Genomic DNA, 14,540 nt, shown 5'->3' with positions numbered 1-14,540 from the left:
ATGTGAATAATTCAGCACAAAATCTAGGAAGGTTCTACTGAGATTTGAACTCGGATCACAGGATTCAGAGTCCTGAGTGCTAAACATTACACCATAGAACCCTGTACATAAAAATTATCGAAGTGTTCAGATTTTCCTGTCATTTGTTCACCCGATTAACAGCAAGAGATGAGATTATTGGTAGGCCATGTGAATAATTCAGCACAAAAGCTAGGAAGGTTCTACCGAGATTTGAACTCGGATCACTGGATTCAAAGTCCAGAGTGCTAACCATTACACCATAGAACCATATTCTTAACCAAATTTGGAATTTTACAGAAAAAATGGACAGTCGTTCCTTCACGTGTTGCAAATACTTTCAACTGACAACAATATTTGGACAGCTATCTTCTAGTTCAACAAAGAAGAATTATTCACATGGTAGGTCCGACCAAGACTTGACCTCAGATTGTAGGATTCAGAGTCCTGAGTGATAACCTTGACAGCACAGAACCCTGTAATCAATACTCTGTGATGGGTTCAGATTTGCTCTCCTAGGTTCTCCGGAAATACAGAGAAAATATTTTCTGGCCATAAACGGTATCAACTGGGCTACCCTACCATGTAACAACTTGTAAGTCCACATATTTCCAACACGATTGATGTGATGAGGGTGAAAAAAATCTGAAATATTTTCGGTTCATTGGGAGGTAGCAAGTTCTCAATTAACATACCTACTAGGCACTCATTGTATGCATTTCCTGTAGGCTAGCCATTCATGTGTACCAAAGACTGCTCATCAACTCCCACCCACTTGTTTCTTTCACAAACGACAATTTTAAAGTTGACAGGAGTATGTCACCGCAAATTCAAGGTAGGTCCTACCGAGATTTGAACTCGGATCGCAGGATTCAGAGTCCTGAGTGCTAACCATTACACCATAGAACCCTGTAGATAAATGTTATTGAAGTGTTCAGATTTTCCTGTCATTTGTTCACCCGATTAACAGCAAGAGATGAGATTATTGGTAGGCCATGTGAATAATTCAGCACAAAAGCTAGGAAGTTTCTACTGAGATTTGAACTCGGATCGCAGGATTCAGAGTCCTGAGTGCTAACCATTACACCATAGCACCCTGTACATAAAAATTATTGAAGTGTTCAGATTTTCCTGTCATTTGTTCACCCGATTAACAGCAAGAGATGAGATTATTGGTAGGCCATGTGAATAATTCAGCACAAAAGTTAGGAAGGTTCTACCGAGATTTGAACTCGGATCACTGGATTCAAAGTCCAGAGTGCTAACCATTACACCATAGAACCATATTCTTAACCAATTTTGGAATTTTACAGAAAAAAATGGACAGTCGTTCCTTCACGTGTTGCAAATTCTTCAACAATATTTGGACAGCTATCTTCTAGTTCAACAAGGAAGAATTATTCACATGGTAGGTCCGACCAAGACTTGAACTCAGATTGTGGGATTCAGAGTCCTGAGTGATAACCTTGACAGCACAGAACCCTGTAATCAATACTCTGGGATGGGTTCAGATTTGCTCTCCTAGGTTCTCCGGAAAAACAGAGAAAATATTTTCTGGCCATAAACGGTATCAACTGGGCTACCCTACCATGTAACAACTTGTAAGTCCACATATTTCCAACACGATTGATGTGATGAGGGTGAAAAAAATCTGAAGTATTTTCGGTTCATTGGGAGGTAGCAAGTTCTCAATTAACAAACCTACTAGGCACTCATAGTATGCATTTCCTGTAGGCTAGCCATTCATGTGTACCAAAGACTGCTCATCAACTCCCACCCACTTGTTTCTTTCACACACGACAATTTTAAAGTTGACAGGAGAGGAGTATGTCACTGCAAAATAAAGGTAGGTCCTACCGAGATTTGAACTCGGATCGCAGGATTCAGAGTGCTGAGTGCTAACCATTACACCATAGAACCCTGTACATAAATATTTTTAAAGTGTTCAGATTTTCCTGTCATTTGTTCACCCGATTAACAGCAAGAGATGAGATTATTGGTAGGCCATGTGAATAATTCAGCACAAAAGCTAGGAAGGTTCTACTGAGATTTGAACTCGGATCACTGGATTCAAAGTCCAGAGTGCTAACCTTTACACCATAGAACCCTGTACATAAAAATTATTGAAGTGTTCAGATTTTCCTGTCATTTGTTCACCCGATTAACAGCAAGAGATGAGATTATTGGTAGGCCATGTGAATAATTCAGCACAAAAGTTAGGAAGGTACTACCGAAATTTGAACTCAGAGCACTGGATTCAAAGTCCAGAGTGCTAACCATTACAACATAGAACCCTGTACATAAAAATTATTGAAGTGTTCAGATTTTCCTGTCATTTGTTCAGTCGATTAACAGCAAGAAATGAGATTATTGGTAGGCCATGTGAATAATTCAGCACAAAAGCTAGGAAGTTTCTACCGAGATTTGAACTCGGATCGCAGGATTCAGAGTCCTGAGTGCTAACCATTACACCATAGCACCCTGTACATAAAAATTATTGAAGTGTTCAGATTTTCCTGTCATTTGTTCACCCGATTAACAGCAAGAGATGAGATTATTGGTAGGCCATGTGAATAATTCAGCACAAAAGTTAGGAAGGTTCTACCGAGATTTGAACTCGGATCATTGGATTCAAAGTCCAGAGTGCTAACCATTACACCATAGAACCATATTCTTAACCAAATTTGGAATTTTACAGAAAAAAATGGACAGTCGTTCCTTCACGTGTTGCAAATTCTTTCAACTGACAACAATATTTGGACAGCTATCTTCTAGTTCAACAAGGAAGAATTATTCACATGGTAGGTCCGACCAAGACTTGAACTCAGATTGTAGGATTCAGAGTCCTGAGTGATAACCTTGACAGCACAGAACCCTGTAATCAATACTCTGGGATGGGTTCAGATTTGCTCTCCTAGGTTCTCCGGAAAAACAGAGAAAATATTTTCTGGCCATAAACGGTATCAACTGGGCTACCCTACCATGTAACAACTTGTAAGTCCACATATTTCCAACACGATTGATGTGATGAGGGTGAAAAAAATCTGAAATATTTTCGGTTCATTGGGAGGTAGCAAGTTCTCAATTAACAAACCTACTAGGCACTCATAGTATGCATTTCCTGTAGGCTAGCCATTCATGTGTACCAAAGACTGCTCATCAACTCCCACCCACTTGTTTCTTTCACACACGACAATTTTAAAGTTGACAGGAGAGGAGTATGTCACTGCAAAATAAAGGTAGGTCCTACCGAGATTTGAACTCGGATCACAGGATTCAGAGTCGTGAGTGCTAACCATTACACCATAGAACCCTGTACATAAATATTATTGAAGTGTTCAGATTTTCCTGTCATTTGTTCACCCGATTAACAGCAAGAGATGAGATTATTGGTAGGCCATGTGAATAATTCAGCACAAAAGCAAGGAAGGTTCTACCGAGATTTGAACTCGGATCACTGGATTCATAGTCCAGAGTGCTAACCATTAGACCATAGAACCATATACTTACCCACAATTGTTATTTTACAGAAAAGAATGGACAGTCGTTCCTTCACGTGTTGCAAATACTTTCAACTGACAACAATATTTGGAGAGCTGTCTTCTAGTTCAACAAGGAAGAATTATTCACATGGTAGGTCCGACCAAGACTTGAACTCAGATTGTAGGATTCAGAGTCCTGAGTGATAACCTTGACAGCACAGAACCCAGTAATCAATACTCTGTGATGGGTTCAGATTTACTCTCCTAGGTTCTCCGGAAAAACAGAGAAAATATTTTCTGGCCATAAACGGTATCAACTGGGCTACCCTACCATGTAACAATTTGTAAGTCCACATATTTCCAACACGATTGATGTGATTAGGGTGAATAAAATCTGAAATATTTTCAGTTCATTGGGAGGTAGCAAGTTCTCAATTAACAAACCTACAAGGCACGCATAGTATGCATTTCCTGTAGGCTAGCCATTCATGTGTACCAAAGGCTGCTCATCAACTCTCACCCACTTGTTTCTTTCACACACGACAATTTTAAAGTTGACAGGAGAGGAGTATGTCACTGCAAAATCGAGGTAGGTCCTACCGAGATTTGAACTCAGATCGCAGGATTCAGAGTCCTGAGTGCTAACCATTACACCATAGAACCCTGTACATAAATATAATTGAAGTGTTCAGATTTTCCTGTCATTTGTTCACCCGATTAAAAGCAAGAGATTAGATTATTGGTAGGCCATGTGAATAATTCAGCACAAAATCAAGGTAGGTCCTACCGAGCTTTGAACTCGGATCGCAGGATTCAGAGTCCTGAGTGCTAACCATTACACCATAGAACCCTGTACATAAATATAATTGAAGTGTTCAGATTTTCCTGTCATTTGTTCACCCGATTAACAGCAAGAGATGAGATTATTGGTAGGCCATGTGAATAATTCAGCACAAAAGAAAGGAAGGTTCTACCGAGATTTGAACTCGGATCACTGGATTCAAAGTCCAGAGTGCTAACCATTAGACCATAGAACCATATTCGTAACCAAAATTGGAATTTTACAGAAAAAAATGGACAGTCGTTCCTTCACGTGTTGCAAATACTTTCAACTGACAACAACATTTGGACAGCTGTCTTCTAGTTCAACAAGGAAGAATTATTCACATGGTATGTCCGACCAAGACTTGAACTCAGATAGAGGATTCAGAGTCCTGAGTGATAACCTTGACAGCACAGAACCCTGTAATCAATACTCTGTGATGGGTTCAGATTTACTCTCCTAGGTTCTCCGGAAAAACAGAGAAAATATTTTCTGGCCATAAACGGTATCAACTGGGCTACCCTACCATGTAACAACTTGTAAGTCCACATATTTCCAACACGATTGATGTGATTAGGGTGAATAAAATCTGAAATATTTTCAGTTCATTGGGAGGTAGCAAGTTCTCAATTAACAAACCTACTAGGCACTCATAGTATGCATTTCCTGTAGGCTAGCCATTCATGTGTACCAAAGACTGCTCATCAACTCCCACCCACTTGTTTCTTTCACACACGACAATTTTAAAGTTGACAGGAGAGGAGTATGTCACTGCAAAATCGAGGTAGGTCCTACCGAGATTTGAACTCGGATCACAGGATTCAGAGTACTGACTGCTAACCATTACACCATAGAACCCTGTACATAAATATTATTGAAGTGTTCAGATTTTCCTGTCATTTGTTCACACGATTAACAGCAAGAGATGAGATTATTGGTAGGCCATGTGAATAATTCAGCACAAAAGAAAGGAAGGTTCTACCGAGATTTGAACTCGGATCACTGGATTCAAAGTCCAGAGTGCTAACCATTAGACCATAGAACCATATTCTTAACCAAAATTGTTATTTTACAGAAAAGAATGGACAGTCGTTCCTTCACGTGTTGCAAATACTTTCAACTGACAACAATATTTGGAGAGCTGTCTTCTAGTTCAACAAGGAAGAATTATTCACATGGTAGGTCCTACCGAGATTTGAACTCAGATCGCAGGATTCAGAGTCCTGAGTGCTAACCTTTACACCATAGAACCCTGTAAATAGTTAATTTTGAAGTGTTCAGATTTTCCTGTCATTTGTTCACCCAAATAACAGCAAGAGATTTGATTATTGGTAGGCCATGTGAATATTTCAGCACAAAATCAAGGTAGGTCCTACCGAGATTTGAACTCGGATCGCAGGATTCAGAGTCCTGAGTGCTAACCATTACACCATAGAACCCTGTACTTAAATTTTATTGATGTGTTCAGATTTTCCTGTCATTTGTTCACACGATTAACAGCAAGAGATGAGATTATTGGTAGGCCATGTGAATAATTCAGCACAAAAGCAAGGTAGGTCCTACCGAGATTTGAACTCAGTTCGCAGGATTCAGAGTCCTGAGTGCTAACCATTACACCATAGAACCCTGTACATAAAGTTTTTTGAAGTGTTCAGATTTTCCTGTCATTTGTTCACACGATTAACAGCAAGAGATGAGATTATTGGTAGGCCATGTGAATAATTCAACACAAAAGCTAGGAAGGTTCTACCGAGATTTGAAATCGGATCACTGGATTCAAAGTCCAGAGTGCTAACCATTACACCATAGAACCATATTCTTAAGAAAATTTGTAATTTTACAGAAAAAAATGGACAGTCGTTCCTTCACGTGTTGCAAATACTTTCAACTGACAACAACATTTGGACAGCTGTCTTCTAGTTCAATAAGGAAGAATTATTCACATGGTATGTCCGACCAAGACTTGAACTCAGATAGAGGATTCAGAGTCCTGAGTGATAACCTTGACAGCACAGAACCCTGTAATCAATACTCTGTGATGGGTTCAGATTTACTCTCCTAGGTTCTCCGGAAAAACAGAGAAAATATTTTCTGGCCATAAACGGTATCAACTGGGCTACCCTACCATGTAACAACTTGTAAGTCCACATATTTCCAACACGATTGATGTGATCAGGGTGAATAAAATCTGAAATATTTTCAGTTCATTGGGAGGTAGCAAGTTCTCAATCAACAAACCTACTAGGCACTCATAGTATGCATTTCCTGTAGGCTAGCCATTCATGTGTACCAAAGACTGCTCATCAACTCCCACCCACTTTTTTCTTTCACACACGACAATTTTAAAGTTGACAGGAGAGGAGTATGTCACTGCAAAAGCGAGGTAGGTCCTACTGAGATTTGTACTCGGATCGCAGGATTCAGAGTCCTGAGTGCTAACCATTACACCATAGAACCCTGTACTTAAATAATTTTGAAGTGTTCAGATTTTCCTGTCATTTGTTCACACGATTAACAGCAAGAGATGAGATTATTGGTAGGCCATGTGAATAATTCAACACAAAAGCTAGGAAGGTTCTACCGAGATTTGAACTCGAAACACTGGATTCAAAGTCCGGAGTGCTAACCATTACACCATAGAACCATATTCTTAACCAATTTTGTAATTTTACAGAAAACAATGGACAGTCGTTCCTTCACGTGTTGCAAATACTTTCAACTGACAACAACATTTGGACAGCTGTCTTCTAGTTCAACAAGGAAGAATTATTCACATGGTAGGTCCGACCAAGACTTGAACTCAGATAGTAGGATTCAGAGTCCTGAGTGATAACCTTGACAGCACAGAACCCTGTAATCAATACTCTGTGATGGGTTCAGATTTACTCTCCTAGGTTCTCCGGAAAAACAGAGAAAATATTTTCTGGCCATAAACGGTATCAACTGGGCTACCCTACCATGTAACAACTTGTAAGTCCACATATTTCCAACACGATTGATGTGATTAGGGTGAAAAAAATCTGAAATATTTTCGGTTCATTGGGAGGTAGCAAGTTCTCAATTAACAAACCTACTATGCACTCATAGTATGCATTTCCTGTAGGCTAGCCATTCGTGTGTACCAAAGCCTGCTCATCAACTCCCACTCACTTGTTTCTTTCACACAAGACAATTTTAAAGTTGACAGGAGAGGAGTATGTCACTGCAAAATCGCGGTAGGTCCTACCGAGATTTGAACTCGGATCGCAGGATTCAGAGTCCTGAGTGCTAACCATTACACCATAGAACCCTGTAATTAAATTTTATTGATGTGTTCAGATTCTCCTGTCATTTGTTCACACGAATAACAGGAAGAGATGAGATAATTGGTAGGCCATGTGAATAATTCAGCACAAAATCTAGGTAGGTCTTAGCGAGATTTGAACTCGGATCGCAGGATTCAGAGTCCTGAGTGCTAACCATTACACCATAGAACCCTGTACATAAAGTTTTTTGAAGTGTTCAGATTTTCATGTCATTTGTTCACACGATTAACAGCAAGAGGTGAGATTATTGGTAGGCCATGTGAATAATTCAACACAAAAGCTAGGAAGGTTCTACCGAGATTTGAAATCGGATCACTGGATTCAAAGTCCAGAGTGCTAACCATTACACCATAGAACCATATTCTTAAGAAAATTTGTAATTTTACAGAAAAGAATGGACAGTCGTTCCTTCACGTGTTGCAAATACTTTCAACTGACAACAATATTTGGACAGCTGTCTTCTAGTTCAACAAAGAAGAATTATTCACATGGTAGGTCCGACCAAGACTTGAACTCAGATAGAGGATTCAGAGTCCTGAGTGATAACCTTGACAGCACAGAACCCAGTAATCAATACTCTGTGATGGGTTCAGATTTACTCTCCTAGGTTCTCTGGAAAAACAGAGAAAATATTTTCTGGCCATAAACGGTATCAACTGGGCTAACCTACCATGTAACAACTTGTAAGTCCACATATTTCCAACACGATTGATGTGATTAGGGTGAATAAAATCTGAAATATTTTCAGTTCATTGGGAGGTAGCAAGTTCTCAATTAACAAACCTACTAGGCACTCATAGTATGCATTTCCTGTAGGCTAGCCATTCATGTGTACCAAAGACTGCTCATCAACTCCCACCCACTTGTTTCTTTCACACACGACAATTTTAAAGTTGACAGGAGAGGAGTATGTCACTGCAAAATCGAGTTAGGTCCTACCGAGATTTGAACTCGGATCACAGGATTCAGAGTACTGAGTGCTAACCATTACACCATAGAAACCTGTACATAAATATTATTGAAGTGTTCAGATTTTCCTCTCATTTGTTCACCCGATTAACAGCAAGAGATGAGATTATTGGTAGGCCATGTGAATAATTCAGCACAAAAGCAAGGAAGGTTCTACAGAGATTTGAACTCGGATCACTGGATTCAAAGTCCAGAGTGCTAACCATTACACCATAGAACCAAATTCTTAACCAAATTTGTTATTTTACAGAAAAGAATGGACAGTCGTTCCTTCACGTGTTGCAAATACTTTCAACTGACAACAATATTTGGACAGCTGTCTTCTAGTTCAACAAGGAAGAATTATTCACATGGTAGGTCCGACCAAGACTTGAACTCAGATAGTAGGATTCAGAGTCCTGAGTGATAACCTTGACAGCACAGAACCCAGTAATCAATACTCTGTGATGGGTTCAGATTTACTCTCCTAGGTTCTCCGGAAAAACAGAGAAAATATTTTCTGGCCATAAACGGTATCAACTGGGCTACCCTACCATGTAACAACTTGTAAGTCCACATATTTCCAACACGATTGATGTGATTAGGGTGAAAAAAACCTGAAATATTTTCGGTTCATTGGGAGGTAGCAAGTTCTCAATTAACAAACCTACTAGGCACTCATAGTATGCATTTCCTGTAGGCTAGCCATTCGTGTGTACCAAAGGCTGCTCATCAACTCCCACCCACTTGTTTCTTTCACACACGACAATTTTAAAGTTGACAGGAGAGGAGTATGTCACTGCAAAATCGAGTTAGGTCCTACCGAGATTTGAACTCGGATCACAGGATTCAGAGTACTGAGTGCTAACCATTACACCATAGAAACCTGTACATAAATATTATTGAAGTGTTCAGATTTTCCTCTCATTTGTTCACCCGATTAACAGCAAGAGATGAGATTATTGGTAGGCCATGTGAATAATTCAGCACAAAAGCAAGGAAGGTTCTACAGAGATTTGAACTCGGATCACTGGATTCAAAGTCCAGAGTGCTAACCATTACACCATAGAACCATATTCTTAACCAAATTTGTTATTTTACAGAAAAGAATGGACAGTCGTTCCTTCACGTGTTGCAAATACTTTCAACTGACAACAATATTTGGACAGCTGTCTTCTAGTTCAACAAGGAAGAATTATTCACATGGTAGGTCCGACCAAGACTTGAACTCAGATAGTAGGATTCAGAGTCCTGAGTGATAACCTTGACAGCACAGAACCCAGTAATCAATACTCTGTGATGGGTTCAGATTTACTCTCCTAGGTTCTCCGGAAAAACAGAGAAAATATTTTCTGGCCATAAACGGTATCAACTGGGCTACCCTACCATGTAACAACTTGTAAGTCCACATATTTCCAACACGATTGATGTGATTAGGGTGAAAAAAACCTGAAATATTTTCGGTTCATTGGGAGGTAGCAAGTTCTCAATTAACAAACCTACTAGGCACTCATAGTATGCATTTCCTGTAGGCTAGCCATTCGTGTGTACCAAAGGCTGCTCATCAACTCCCACCCACTTGTTTCTTTCACACACGACAATTTTAAAGTTGACAGGAGAGGAGTATGTCACTGCAAAATCAAGGTTGGTCCTACCGAGATTTGAACTCGGATGGCAGGATTCAGAGTCCTGAGTGCTAACCATTACACCATAGAACCCTGTACTTAAATATTATTGAAGTGTTCAGATTTTATTGTCATTTGTTCACACGATTAACAGCAAGAGATGAGATTATTGGTAGGCCATGTGAATAATTCAGCACAATATCAAGGTAGGTTCTACCGAGATTTGAACTCAGATCGCAGGATTCAGAGTCCTGAGTGCTAACCATTACACCATAGAACCCTGTACATAAATAATTTTGAAGTGTTCAGATTTTCCTGTCATTTGTTCACACGATTAACAGCAAGAGATTAGATTATTGGTAGGCCATGTGAATAATTCAACACAAAAGCTAGGAAGGTTCTACCGAGATTTGAACTCGGATCACTGGATTCAAAGTCCAGAGTGCTAACCATTACACCATAGAACCATATTATTAATCTAATTTGTAATTTTACAGAAAAGAATGGACAGTCGTTCCTTCACGTGTTGCAAATACTTTCAACTGACAACAATATTTGGACAGCTGTCTTCTAGTTCAACAAGGAAGAATTATTCACATGGTAGGTCCGACCAAGACTTGAACTCAGATAGTAGGATTCAGAGTCCTGAGTGATAACCTTGACAGCACAGAACCCAGTAATCAATACTCTGTGATGGGTTCAGATTTACTCTCCTAGGTTCTCCGGAAAAACAGAGAAAATATTTTCTGGCCATAAACTGTATCAACTGGGCTACCCTACCATGTAACAACTTGTAAGTCCACATATTTCCAACACGATTGATGTGATTAGGGTGAAAAAAATCTGAAATATTTTCAGTTCATTGGGAAGTAGCAAGTTCTCAATAAACAAACCTACTAGGCACTCATAGTATGCATTTCCTGTAGGCTAGCCATTCATGTGTACCAAAGACTGCTCATCAACTCCCACCCACTTGTTTCTTTCACACACGACAATTTTAAAGTTGACAGGAGAGGAGTATGTCACTGCAAAATCGAGGTAGGTCCTACTGAGATTTGAACTCGGATCGTAGGATTCAGAGTCCTGAGTGCTAACCATTACACCATAGAAGCCTGTACATAAATACTTTTGAAGTGTTCAGATTTTCCTGTCATTTGTTCACACGATTAACAGCAAGAGATGAGATTATTGGTAGGCCATGTGAATAATTCAACACAAAATCAAGGTAGGTCCTACTGAGATTTGAACTCGGATCGCAGGATTTAGAGTCCTGAGTGCTAACCATTACACCATAGAACCCTGTACTTAAATAATTTTGAAGTGTTCAGATTTTCCTGTCATTTGTTCACACGATTAACAGCAAGAGATGAGATTATTGGTAGGCCATGTGAATAATTCAACACAAAAGCTAGGAAGGTTCTACCCAGATTTGAACTCGAAACACTGGATTCAGAGTCCGGAGTGCTAACCATTACACCATAGAACCATATTCTTAACCAATTTTGTAATTTTACAGAAAACAATGGACAGTCGTTCCTTCACGTGTTGCAAATACTTTCAACTGACAACAACATTTGGACAGCTGTCTTCTAGTTCAACAAGGAAGAATTATTCACATGGTAGGTCCGACCAAGACTTGAACTCAGATAGTAGGATTCAGAGTCCTGAGTGATAACCTTGACAGCACAGAACCCTGTAATCAATACTCTGTGATGGGTTCAGATTTACTCTCCTAGGTTCTCCGGAAAAACAGAGAAAATATTTTCTGGCCATAAACGGTATCAACTGGGCTACCCTACCATGTAACAACTTGTAAGTCCACATATTTCCAACACGATTGATGTGATTAGGGTGAAAAAAATCTGAAATATTTTCGGTTCATTGGGAGGTAGCAAGTTCTCAATTAACAAACCTACTATGCACTCATAGTATGCATTTCCTGTAGGCTAGCCATTCGTGTGTACCAAAGCCTGCTCATCAACTCCCACTCACTTGTTTCTTTCACACAAGACAATTTTAAAGTTGACAGGAGAGGAGTATGTCACTGCAAAATCGCGGTAGGTCCTACCGAGATTTGAACTCGGATCGGAGGATTCAGAGTCCTGAGTGCTAACCATTACACCATAGAACCCTGTACTTAAATATTATTGATGTGTTCAGATTTTCCTGTCATTTGTTCACACGATTAACAGCAAGAGATGAGATTATTGGTAGGCCATGTGAATAATTCAGCACAAAAGCAAGGTAGGTCCTACCGAGATTTGAACTCAGTTCGCAGGATTCAGAGTCCTGAGTGCTAACCATTACACCATAGAACACTGTACATAAAGTTTTTTGAAGTGTTCAGATTTTCCTGTCATTTGTTCACACGATTAACAGCAAGAGATGAGATTATTGGTAGGCCATGTGAATAATTCAACACAAAAGCTAGGAAGGTTCTACCGTGATTTGAACTCGGATCACTGGATTCAAAGTCCAGAGTGCTAACCATTACACCATAGAACCATATTCTTAAGAAAATTTGTAATTTTACAGAAAAGAATGGACAGTCGTTCCTTCACGTGTTGCAAATACTTTCAACTGACAACAATATTTGGACAGCTGTCTTCTAGTTCAACAAGGAAGAATTATTCACATGGTAGGTCCGACCAAGACTTGAACTCAGATAGTAGGATTCAGAGTCCTGAGTGATAACCTTGACAGCACAGAACCCAGTAATCAATACTCTGTGATGGGTTCAGATTTACTCTCCTAGGTTCTCCGGAAAAACAGAGAAATTTTTTTCTGGCCATAAACGGTATCAACTGGGCTACCCTACCATGTAACAACTTGTAAGTCCACATATTTCCAACACGATTGATGTGATTAGGGTGAAAAAAATCTGAAATATTTTCGGTTCATTGGGAGGTAGCAAGTTCTCAATTAACACACCTACTAGGCACTCATAGTATGCATTTCCTGTAGGCTAGCCATTCATGTGTACCAAAGGCTGCTCATCAACTCCCACCCACTTGTTTCTTTCACACACGACAATTTTAAAGTTGACAGGAGAGGAGTATGTCACTGCAAAATCGAGGTAGGTCCTACCGAGATTTGAACTCGGATCGCAGGATTCAAAGTCCTGAGTACTAACCATTACACCATAGAACCCTGTACTTAAATAATTTTGAAGTGTTCAGATTTTCCTGTCATTTGTTCACACGATTAACAGCAAGAGATGAGATTATTGGTAGGTCATGTGAATAATTCAACACAAAGCTAGGAAGGTTCTACCAAGACTTGAACTCGAAACACTGGATTCAAAGTCCAGAGTGCTAACCATTACACCATAGAACCATATTCTTAACCAATTTTGTAATTTTACTGAAAATAATGGACAGTCGTTCCTTCACGTGTTGCAAATACTTTCAACTGACAACAACATTTGGACAGCTGTCTTCTAGTTCAACAAGGAAGAATTATTCACATGGTAGGTCCGACCAAGACTTGAACTCAGATAGTAGGATTCAGAGTCCTGAGTGATAACCTTGACAGCACAGTACCCAGTAATCAATACTCTGTGATGGGTTCAGATTTACTCTCCTAGGTTCTCCGGAAAAACAGAGAAAATATTTTCTGGCCATAAACGGTATCAACTGGGCAACCCTACCATGTAACAACTTGTAAGTCCAAATATTTCCAACACGATTGATGTGATTAGGGTGAAAAAAATCTGAAATATTTTCGGTTCATTGGGAGGTAGCAAGTTCTCAATTAACAAACCTACTATGCACTCATAGTATGCATTTCCTGTAGGCTAGCCATTCGTGTGTACCAAAGGCTGCTCATCAACTCCCACTCACTTGTTTCTTTCACACACGACAATTTTAAAGTTGACAGGAGAGGAGTATGTCACTGCAAAATCGCGGTAGGTCCTACCGAGATTTGAACTCGGCTCGCAGGATTCAGAGTCCTGAGTGCTAACCATTACACCATAAAACCCTGTACTTAAATATTATTGAATTGTTCAGGTTTTACTGTCATTTGTTCACACGATTAACAACAAGAGATGAGATTATTGGTAGGTAATGTGAATAATTCAGCACAAAATCAAGGTAGGTCCTACCAAGATTTGAACTCGGATCGCAGGATTCAGAGTCCTGAGTGCTAACCATTACACCATAGAACCCTGTACATAAAAATTATTGAAGTGTTCAGATTTTCCTGTCATTTGTTCACCCGATTAACAGCAAGAGATGAGATTATTGGTAGGCCATGTGAATAATTCAGCACAAAAGCTAGGAAGGTTCTACCGAGATTTGAAATCGGATCACTGGATTCAAAGTCCAGAGTGCTAACC

At 39.6% G+C, this 14,540-nt stretch overlaps 28 non-coding genes across 28 annotated transcripts; all 28 read right to left on the bottom strand.

The window, feature by feature from the left end:
• Window positions 1-216: 216 nt before the first annotated feature.
• Window positions 217-288, bottom strand: trnaq-uug (transfer RNA glutamine (anticodon UUG)). Its single transcript has one exon. It is a non-coding gene; the product is annotated as a tRNA-Gln (tRNA).
• Window positions 289-855: 567 nt separating this feature from the next.
• trnaq-cug (transfer RNA glutamine (anticodon CUG)) lies at window positions 856-927 on the bottom strand. Its single transcript has one exon. It is a non-coding gene; the product is annotated as a tRNA-Gln (tRNA).
• Window positions 928-1,229: 302 nt separating this feature from the next.
• Window positions 1,230-1,301, bottom strand: trnaq-uug (transfer RNA glutamine (anticodon UUG)). The gene has a single exon. It is a non-coding gene; the product is annotated as a tRNA-Gln (tRNA).
• Window positions 1,302-2,053: 752 nt separating this feature from the next.
• trnaq-uug (transfer RNA glutamine (anticodon UUG)) lies at window positions 2,054-2,125 on the bottom strand. The gene has a single exon. It is a non-coding gene; the product is annotated as a tRNA-Gln (tRNA).
• A 489-nt stretch (window positions 2,126-2,614) lies between these two features.
• trnaq-uug (transfer RNA glutamine (anticodon UUG)) lies at window positions 2,615-2,686 on the bottom strand. Its single transcript has one exon. It is a non-coding gene; the product is annotated as a tRNA-Gln (tRNA).
• Window positions 2,687-3,259: 573 nt separating this feature from the next.
• trnaq-cug (transfer RNA glutamine (anticodon CUG)) lies at window positions 3,260-3,331 on the bottom strand. The gene has a single exon. It is a non-coding gene; the product is annotated as a tRNA-Gln (tRNA).
• A 115-nt stretch (window positions 3,332-3,446) lies between these two features.
• trnah-aug (transfer RNA histidin (anticodon AUG)) lies at window positions 3,447-3,518 on the bottom strand. The gene has a single exon. It is a non-coding gene; the product is annotated as a tRNA-His (tRNA).
• Window positions 3,519-4,091: 573 nt separating this feature from the next.
• trnaq-cug (transfer RNA glutamine (anticodon CUG)) lies at window positions 4,092-4,163 on the bottom strand. Its single transcript has one exon. It is a non-coding gene; the product is annotated as a tRNA-Gln (tRNA).
• Window positions 4,164-4,278: 115 nt separating this feature from the next.
• On the bottom strand, window positions 4,279-4,350 carry trnaq-cug (transfer RNA glutamine (anticodon CUG)). The gene has a single exon. It is a non-coding gene; the product is annotated as a tRNA-Gln (tRNA).
• A 115-nt stretch (window positions 4,351-4,465) lies between these two features.
• Window positions 4,466-4,537, bottom strand: trnaq-uug (transfer RNA glutamine (anticodon UUG)). Its single transcript has one exon. It is a non-coding gene; the product is annotated as a tRNA-Gln (tRNA).
• Window positions 4,538-5,296: 759 nt separating this feature from the next.
• On the bottom strand, window positions 5,297-5,368 carry trnaq-uug (transfer RNA glutamine (anticodon UUG)). The gene has a single exon. It is a non-coding gene; the product is annotated as a tRNA-Gln (tRNA).
• A 135-nt stretch (window positions 5,369-5,503) lies between these two features.
• Window positions 5,504-5,575, bottom strand: trnaq-cug (transfer RNA glutamine (anticodon CUG)). Its single transcript has one exon. It is a non-coding gene; the product is annotated as a tRNA-Gln (tRNA).
• A 115-nt stretch (window positions 5,576-5,690) lies between these two features.
• On the bottom strand, window positions 5,691-5,762 carry trnaq-cug (transfer RNA glutamine (anticodon CUG)). The gene has a single exon. It is a non-coding gene; the product is annotated as a tRNA-Gln (tRNA).
• Window positions 5,763-5,877: 115 nt separating this feature from the next.
• On the bottom strand, window positions 5,878-5,949 carry trnaq-cug (transfer RNA glutamine (anticodon CUG)). Its single transcript has one exon. It is a non-coding gene; the product is annotated as a tRNA-Gln (tRNA).
• A 115-nt stretch (window positions 5,950-6,064) lies between these two features.
• Window positions 6,065-6,136, bottom strand: trnaq-uug (transfer RNA glutamine (anticodon UUG)). Its single transcript has one exon. It is a non-coding gene; the product is annotated as a tRNA-Gln (tRNA).
• A 759-nt stretch (window positions 6,137-6,895) lies between these two features.
• On the bottom strand, window positions 6,896-6,967 carry trnaq-uug (transfer RNA glutamine (anticodon UUG)). Its single transcript has one exon. It is a non-coding gene; the product is annotated as a tRNA-Gln (tRNA).
• A 573-nt stretch (window positions 6,968-7,540) lies between these two features.
• trnaq-cug (transfer RNA glutamine (anticodon CUG)) lies at window positions 7,541-7,612 on the bottom strand. The gene has a single exon. It is a non-coding gene; the product is annotated as a tRNA-Gln (tRNA).
• A 302-nt stretch (window positions 7,613-7,914) lies between these two features.
• On the bottom strand, window positions 7,915-7,986 carry trnaq-uug (transfer RNA glutamine (anticodon UUG)). Its single transcript has one exon. It is a non-coding gene; the product is annotated as a tRNA-Gln (tRNA).
• A 759-nt stretch (window positions 7,987-8,745) lies between these two features.
• On the bottom strand, window positions 8,746-8,817 carry trnaq-uug (transfer RNA glutamine (anticodon UUG)). Its single transcript has one exon. It is a non-coding gene; the product is annotated as a tRNA-Gln (tRNA).
• A 760-nt stretch (window positions 8,818-9,577) lies between these two features.
• On the bottom strand, window positions 9,578-9,649 carry trnaq-uug (transfer RNA glutamine (anticodon UUG)). Its single transcript has one exon. It is a non-coding gene; the product is annotated as a tRNA-Gln (tRNA).
• Window positions 9,650-10,222: 573 nt separating this feature from the next.
• On the bottom strand, window positions 10,223-10,294 carry trnaq-cug (transfer RNA glutamine (anticodon CUG)). Its single transcript has one exon. It is a non-coding gene; the product is annotated as a tRNA-Gln (tRNA).
• A 115-nt stretch (window positions 10,295-10,409) lies between these two features.
• Window positions 10,410-10,481, bottom strand: trnaq-cug (transfer RNA glutamine (anticodon CUG)). The gene has a single exon. It is a non-coding gene; the product is annotated as a tRNA-Gln (tRNA).
• A 115-nt stretch (window positions 10,482-10,596) lies between these two features.
• trnaq-uug (transfer RNA glutamine (anticodon UUG)) lies at window positions 10,597-10,668 on the bottom strand. Its single transcript has one exon. It is a non-coding gene; the product is annotated as a tRNA-Gln (tRNA).
• A 1,966-nt stretch (window positions 10,669-12,634) lies between these two features.
• On the bottom strand, window positions 12,635-12,706 carry trnaq-uug (transfer RNA glutamine (anticodon UUG)). Its single transcript has one exon. It is a non-coding gene; the product is annotated as a tRNA-Gln (tRNA).
• A 573-nt stretch (window positions 12,707-13,279) lies between these two features.
• Window positions 13,280-13,351, bottom strand: trnaq-uug (transfer RNA glutamine (anticodon UUG)). Its single transcript has one exon. It is a non-coding gene; the product is annotated as a tRNA-Gln (tRNA).
• A 114-nt stretch (window positions 13,352-13,465) lies between these two features.
• trnaq-uug (transfer RNA glutamine (anticodon UUG)) lies at window positions 13,466-13,537 on the bottom strand. Its single transcript has one exon. It is a non-coding gene; the product is annotated as a tRNA-Gln (tRNA).
• A 573-nt stretch (window positions 13,538-14,110) lies between these two features.
• trnaq-cug (transfer RNA glutamine (anticodon CUG)) lies at window positions 14,111-14,182 on the bottom strand. The gene has a single exon. It is a non-coding gene; the product is annotated as a tRNA-Gln (tRNA).
• A 115-nt stretch (window positions 14,183-14,297) lies between these two features.
• On the bottom strand, window positions 14,298-14,369 carry trnaq-cug (transfer RNA glutamine (anticodon CUG)). Its single transcript has one exon. It is a non-coding gene; the product is annotated as a tRNA-Gln (tRNA).
• Window positions 14,370-14,540: the final 171 nt, after the last annotated feature.

The sequence above is a fragment of the Salvelinus fontinalis genome, chromosome 5, assembly GCF_029448725.1.
Source record: "Salvelinus fontinalis isolate EN_2023a chromosome 5, ASM2944872v1, whole genome shotgun sequence".
Taxonomy (NCBI): Eukaryota; Metazoa; Chordata; class Actinopteri; order Salmoniformes; family Salmonidae; genus Salvelinus; species Salvelinus fontinalis.
This window is presented reverse-complemented; position numbering and strand designations above follow the sequence as displayed.